Source organism: Mustela nigripes, chromosome 15, assembly GCF_022355385.1.
Source record: "Mustela nigripes isolate SB6536 chromosome 15, MUSNIG.SB6536, whole genome shotgun sequence".
Classification (NCBI taxonomy): Eukaryota; Metazoa; Chordata; class Mammalia; order Carnivora; family Mustelidae; genus Mustela; species Mustela nigripes.
In genome coordinates this window covers 66,392,925-66,400,779 of record NC_081571.1, presented here as the reverse complement: position 1 = coordinate 66,400,779, position 7,855 = coordinate 66,392,925, and the positions used below count along the sequence as shown (strand labels likewise).

The following is a 7,855-nucleotide window of genomic DNA, read 5'->3' as shown; positions in this document are numbered from 1 at the left end:
AAAAAAAAAAACTCTCCTTTTGTATCCTTTGAAGTAGAGAGATACAGCTCAACAAGCCTACTTACCACAATTATAGTGGGTTTTTATTGTTGTTGTTTTTGTTTTAGCCTATTTTCCCCCAGTGAGAGCTATTTCAGTAGGTTTTACTGTTCAATCAGTTCAATGCATAGCTCTTCCTTTACTGAGAAAGAAACATTTTGATTGAAGACCTCTTTCAACGTTGAAAGGGTCAGTTAAATTTTACCCCAGCCAATGGCTTTATTGTCTGTGTTGCCTTGAACTGTGTTTCAAATAATAGGGCCTCTGCTCTACTTTTAAATCTAGTACTTTCCAGTGTGTGTTTCTTCTGTTTCTTCTAAGAGGAAGGGTGCTGAAGGCAATTTTAAGTAATCTCAGATCTTCTATTGGAGTAAGAAAAATAAATGCATAAATACAAAACAAACCTGAGGCACATCATTTTTATTTTTAACCTTACGAGACACATACTTTTCACTTCTCGAAGAAAAAAAGTAATCAATTTTTAGGAAAAAGCTTGATACCTCATTTGTAGTTCTATACAGAATTCAGTTGAGTCAGAGTACCATGCTTTATAATCAATGAAGGGGATATCTAAGATATGCATTTTAGCTAAATCTGAGTTCTCTGCTTCCAAAGTATGTTTCATTGACTATATTAATGCTACCAACAGCAGCATAAAGATTCTTCTCCCTTGACCCCAGTTAATTTCTCCTGAATGCAATAATCTGAAATTCCACAATTACAGGCTTTAATCACACCTTTAATGTTTTCAATGTCACTGTAACTTTCCAAATTTTTGTTGAAAAAAAATTCCTCAGGGAAAGGTAATATTTATCAGTTATTTTCATTTACGTCAGAATTAAATTTGGATCCATTTCTGAGACTGATGCTGATCGACAGAGGAAGGCCTTGCCTACTGGGGAGTGGGCAAGATACAGTATGTGACTCAGCATGCAATAGACCAAAATTCCATTAGTAATGTTAACCAACTGCAGCCAGGAAACTCAAGGCTTATATAAGATTGAATGTTTACAGAGAGGAAAGATTTCCTCTAGCCCAGGGTGCAGACTAGGCTTTGGAATCAGAGTCAGATAGCCTGATGTTTCTTAATCAAAACTATGTTGGCAGCACTAAGATAGGAACTTCAAATTATTAATACCTGGTATTTTTTCCAGCCACATACATCCCCTAGTCCGTTAGCAACAAATCTCCTATATCCACTGAAAAACCCAACGATGACTATGCCCTGTTTCATGGAGCTGATCCTAGCTGGAAAGGTTTAAGGAGGTCTGCCTAGGATAGAAACACAACAACTCCGTGGTATATATATATATGTGTGTGTGTGTGTGTGTGTATGTATATGTATATATATATAGATGCCTATATGTGTGTGTGTGTACACACTCTGTGGTATATATATATGTGTGTGTGTGTGTGTGTGTGTATGTGTATATATATAGATGCCTATATGTGTGTGTGTGTGTGTGTGTGTGTGTGTGTACACACTCTGTGGTGTGTGTGTGTGTGTGTGTGTGTGTGTGTGTGTGTAATGGAATATTATGCAGCCATCAAAAAATGAGATCTTGCCTTTTCCAACAATGTGGTTGGAACTAGATGGTATTATGCTAAGCGAAATAAGTCAATTAGAGAACGATAATTATCATATGATCTCACTGATATATGTGGAACTTGAGAAACAAGGCAGAGGATCATGGGGGAAAAAGAGAAAAAAATGAAATGGCATGAAACCAGAGAGGGAGATACACCATAAGAGACTCTTAATCTCAGGAAACACACTGAGGTTTGCTGGAGTGGAAGGGAGTGGGAGGGATGGGTGGTGGGTGATGGACACTGGGGAGGGTATGTACTATGGTGAGCACTGTGAATTATTTAAGACTGATGAATCACAGACTGGTACCCCTGAAACAAGTAACATTAATTAAAACAAAAAACAAAAACCACAGAAATGGAAAAAAAAAAAAAAGAAACACAACAACTTGTAGCAACAGTCATAACATTTCTGATTGCTGTTGGTACTTGGATCTTTTCTGTATTTTTGTCTCTTTTCTGTCCAGATTATTTCATATATTGCCATTCCTTTAAATACTTTATTGTGCTCATGATTTCCAAGTTAATATCTCAGCTAAGATACCCTCCTCTGATCTCCAAATTTACATGGACAAACGTGTCCATTTGGTACTCTAATAGGTATCTCCACATGAACATAAGTAGAAGTGGACTACCCAAACTTGGTTTTCCCTCCCTTTTTGTTTGGTTCCCCATCTAAGTAAATACATGAACTTTCACCAGCTTCTCAAGCCTGGAACCTAAAAGTCAGCTGTGGTTCATTAATTTTGACCACTCCCATCTCTGCCATCCAACTCTTCATCAGATGCTAGTCAATGGACTAAGCTCTACTTTTCATGGTTTCACTGTGATTGCCGCAGTTGAGGATGCCATAATCTCACATTAGAGATGCCTCGATAGCCTTCCAACTGGCTTTCTCACTTCCACTCTGGTTTCCCTTAAAATCTAATGTTCGCATGGTGAGAAATAACAAGTGTTGGCAAGGATGTGGTGAAAAGGAATCCTCTTGCACTGCTAGTGGAATGTAAATTGGTATAGCCACTGTGGGAAACAGTATGGTGGTTCCTCAAAAAAATTCGGGACGCCTGGGTGGCTCAGTTGGTTAGGCAGCTGCCTTCGGCTCAGGTCATGATCCCAGCGTCCTGGGATCGAGTCCCACATCAGGGTCCTTGCTCAGCAGGGAGCCTGCTTCTCCCTCTGCCTCTGCCTGCCATTCTGTCTGCCTGTGCCTGCTCTCTCCCTCTCTCTCTCTCTGATAAATAAATAAAATCTTAAAAAAAAAATTACTTTAAAAAAAATTAAAAAGAAATAGAAATACCATATGATCTGTAATTCCACTACTGGGTATTTAGCCAAAGGAAAAAAGTACACTAATTTGAAAAGATAAATGCACTCCTATGTTCACTGCAGCATTATTTGCCGAGATATGGAAGCAACCTGTCTACTGACAGACTAATGGATAAGGAAGATGTGGTATGTATATGTATACTTACACACACACACACGCACACACACAACGAACGTTACGCAGCCACAAAAAAAAAAAAAAGGATGACATCTTACCCTTTGCAACAACATGGATGGACCTAGAAGGTATAATGCTGTGAAATAAGGCATACAAAGAAAGAAAAATACTATATGATTTCACTTATATGTAGAATCCAGAAAACAAAACAAATGAATAAACAAACAAAGAACAGAAACAGATCCATAAATACAGAGAAAAAACTGATGATTGCCAAAGGGGAGGGAGGTTGGGGGGGTGGGCAAAATGGGTGAAAGGAAATTTTTTTGTTTTTTTGTTTTTAACCTTAACTCTACCCCCAATGTGGAGCTTGAACCATGACCCTGAGATCAAGAGTCGCATACTCCACCAACTGAGTCAGCCAGGTGCCCCCCAGGTTTCTAGTTATGGAATGAATAAGAGAGATAAAAGGTACAGCATAGGGAATACAGCCGATTGTATTGTAATAGTGTATGTTGACAGACGACAGCCACATTTGTGGTGAACACAGCATAACGTACAAACTTGTCCAATCTCGATGTTGTACACCTGAAACTAATGTAATGTTTTGTGTGAACTATACTTTGAAAAAAGTATGTTCTTCATATGGCAACCAGAGAGGTGTTTTTATTTGTTTTGCTTCCCTCTTAAAGTTAAATTAGATAATGATCTCTGCTGTACATGAAATCAGTGTTAACTCTCCCACTGCACCTAAAATCAGATCTTCACCTTCGTTTCTAAGATTTTGCATTATCTTGCTTCTGCCTCTTTCTCCAACTTCATCTTCTGCCAAATCTCTCTTACTTACTACTCTAGCCTGTTTCCAGTTCCTTGGACATTCCTTAGACATTCCAAGTTTTCTCTCACCTCAGGAACATGGGACATGCTTACTCTGTGTGGAATATATATCTTCCCATTTTTAAAATGGCTACTCTTTCTTTTTCTCACCTTTAGTTCTCAGAATAAATATCATCTACTCAGAGAGGTCCTGGATGACCACCCCACTCCTTGTCCATCCATTATCTGCCCAAGCATCAAGCTTGTTTCCTTCACCTTTCCACTAGTCAATTTTTCCCCTTTGGTTTTTGTACATTATCTTCATTTTGTTCTCCAGTTCTGAATCCATGGGTGTTCATCTGATCAATTCACTTAAACTGGTTTGTGAACAAAGCCTACTCTTATGCCATTGGCATATCTTTGGAAATAGGTATGAGGGAGAGAGAAAGGGAGGAAAGCTTAGGAAAACAAACAACAAATACATTTGAATAAAGTAAGGGACACGAGTGCATATAATGAATTACAGGGATTTCAAAATGCCTCAGGATGTTTCTTGTTGCTCATGTATTATATAATCTAAAGCCTGAATTTTCTGACTTCTAGGACCCAACTGCATGTTTGTTTGTTTGTTTGTTTTTATGCTCTGAAATTTGTCATGATACTAGAACTGAATAAAACAGCCTTTTCGGTTCCATGCATACATTTTTATATATTTATAAACTTACTCAGATATTTCAGCTCATTTGTTCAACTGGCAGTAACTCTGCTGAAAAAAAAAAAAAAAACAAAAGATCTGGAGTAGCTTGTGTTATAATTATAATAATGAAGAAGTCAATTGATGATAGCATACTATTAAATATGCCACAACCAGATTTACCATCTCAAAATGCTGGTATCACCCAGAAGGTAACCTTTGACCCTCATCCATAACAGCAGCAACAACATAATTTTTCATTAAAGCATTCCATCCACCTTTTTATAAGTGAAATTTCATTAAGGCTCTAGAATCCACCAGTGACGTAACTGCTCGCTTGGAAAGTTGCTCTCTCGGATGTACAGAGAAGTTTAACTGAACTTTTAGAAATGTTTAGAAAAAGTTAAATCAAAACCATTTAGAATAGTTAATATAATGCTTTCTCTTTTCCCTTCTTTATAAGGAGAGTAGTTCAGTAATATAAAAATTCATCATCACTTTACACTGGTCTCTTTGCTTATTCAAATGTGAAACTGCAAAGGAATCAGCCAGAAAGTGTTCACGTCTAGCAAACCTTGGATCCAAATACAATGGGCCAGTGGTACTAAAAACTCATGGAAGCTTAACTGCATAGCAACCTCACGCCAGCAAAAACCAAAAATATGAAAACAAAACAAGGCAGAAAAAGCCCAAAGAATAAAATTCTAAGCATTTGAACTCTGCAGTATCAAATTCATTTTAATAGTAAAGGATGAATGCTTTATTTTAATCTATTCAAGTAGAAACCAACTTTTTCAACCACTAACAAGCAATTAATGGCTAGTGTTTTGTGTCTGGTCAATTAAATATTGGTAAGGTGAGTAAAGTTTATTTAGCCAGCTATCAAATGCATATAAAACACACAGAAGAGTTTCCAAGGTTGCAAGCTGCCGAAGAATGGTGTTTTTGAGATCAATTCTTTTTTTTTTTTTTTAGATCAATTCTTAAAGTAATTTATCAGCTTAAATATATTGATATTTTAATTTTCAATTCACATGCTTGGTAGAACTAGCGCTCACTTGCCGAAGTGTATGGAATTCATAAGAGATGGTACTGACTTAGAGAGGCATGAAGAAGAAATTTTATACTTTATCAAAACAAAATGTTATGAACAAAACCTCACTGAATAAACCCAGTTTCTTGCCACTAAGGAATGTACACTCTTTTCAGGAAGTTGTGAATGAGTGACTCAAATCTACCCTTTTTTAAAAAGGGAACACCACAGACTGCCATCAATACAGTCACCTCTATTTTGATGCATTTTTTTCTTTCTGCTCTATGTTCTTCCACATTGTACAGAGGACATTTCAGGTGGTATTGCAGCAAACGAATTCATTTGAGAATAATCACAAAGAAATTTCTCCTTTCTTTCATTTTTTCCCCAAATGTCAGCATGAGTCCTAGACTGAACCAAATATAGTCTAGTCCTTATTCAGGAGAAACACTCATCAAATTTTACAGAATTACTTGAAATAGAGCTCATCACTCTACACTGAATACAATAGCATTTTGATAAAACTAAACTGCCGGAACAAAAGGGTGTTTGGAACTAGTGAACATCAAAGAGAACAAATTACTTTCAAAATCTGACCGTTTTGAATTGTTGGTATAACATACTGCGATTGTATTATTGTTGCCTAAAAATGTTATGGAGGTATTTCATTCATTTAATGACAAAAATTGAGAAATTTCATAAATAATAAAGCCAGTTTGCTGAGATTTTTAAAGGCATAAAGTTATGATAATTACCTGAGTTACAGTATTTTCTTATGTAAAATAGGTGTCAATGTCATTATTACTTCACTCTCCAGGATACTTTAGGAGTTCGTAGTAACATAATTTAGTGTAGAGTGCACAGCAAAACAAGTATTCCGTTACTACACAACTAATCTTCGTAACAGCTGCGCGTTTCCCATCCTCAGCTGCTCCACTTACAACAATCATCCGTTTAACAGCCTGACACCTGTCTCTTATTACATTTGCGAGCAATTGTTAATTTCCTTAAATTTTCCATCCCTTTTAGTGCCTTTGCCTTGCTTTATTTCTCTGATGCACATTAACATGGTCTATTATATTAATTCTCTCATTTAATCTTGAAAACCTCAAATTATTAGGAAGTTAATTGTGCAGGGATCAGAGGTTTTTCTCACTTAGAGCATAACTCTGTTAAATGACACAGTTTGTTCCAGCTTCTTGCTGACACTGCAAGGGATTGTCTAGAATGAAGAGTTCAATTACTTTCACAGTGCTAATCATATATCATTATGTAGAGGCATGGATCCTTAATTCCCAAGCCAGGGCCCGAAGCAGCACAGCAGCTATAAAGGACACATTCCAAATTCCTCTGTCCACTGCAGCATGCAGGTAACAGCCAAAGAATAAAATAATTGTGTCTACTTGGCTATGCTTTTTATTAATCTGAATATTTGATGCCCACAATGAATCATGTCCCATTAATTTTTATTAACCCACACAAGATTTGGGTCACAATTGATTTGAAAGGCATTGTACAAGGCCAAATACCTATTTACACTTTTTTTTTTTTCCGAGAACTTTTCCTCCACAATTTAGGAACTGGAACTTTTCAAGGTGCAAATACAAGTTTGTAAATAACACTGAGCCAAGTCTTACAGGCAAGTAATTCTGCAGCTTTAACAAAGCCTGGTTCCTTCTCCCCATACAATCTTAGACACGTAGGTTAATGTGTAACCCACACCATTCTCTGGTTCAGTTTCCCCAAGGTCAACAAAGAAGTGGAATTGGAGAGAAGAGTATTTGTTTGTTTCATAGGCAGGAAAATGGCTCATGAAATCTCAGGGTGTAACCTCATTAAGATAAATGTAAAAATAACTCACCAATCACAGGTTATGGAAACAGGAAATCAATGCTTGTGTTTTATAACAAAGGCTTTCTTAACATGCCTGGCGTTAGAAAAAGCTTCTGTTACCATTTTCTTTAGTCTCCTTTCCTCTCCTCTCTGTTGGCCTGGCCGGAAACTCTGGCTCCGTCTGCTCATGTTTCCTGCTTCCAGTGCATTCTATTACCTGCTCAGCTGTGGCCAGAAGAGGCTGATAAGTTTCCTCCCTTTACTCAGATGAGTAAGTTCCAAATCTGCAGAGAGTTATAATCAAGACTGCCCTTTGGAAGAGAAACACGAAGAAGCACAGTGCTTACTGCTCAACTTTTTTCTCACTAAAGCTGTTCAGGGTCTTACTACCTGTGTTGTACTTCCTGTT

At 37.1% G+C, this 7,855-nt stretch overlaps 1 long non-coding RNA gene across 1 annotated transcript in view; it reads right to left on the bottom strand.

Moving 5' to 3' along the window:
* The window catches only part of LOC132002533 (uncharacterized), a 13,713-nt gene extending 6,046 nt beyond the window's left edge, over positions 1-7,667 (bottom strand). Inside the window, exons 1-2 of the long non-coding RNA XR_009399935.1 lie at positions 7,475-7,667; positions 4,612-4,649 (exon numbers count right to left, since the gene is read on the bottom strand). This is a non-coding gene — a long non-coding RNA (uncharacterized LOC132002533). The remainder of the gene's footprint in view (positions 1-4,611; positions 4,650-7,474) is intronic.
* Between the last annotated feature and the right edge of the window lie 188 nt (positions 7,668-7,855).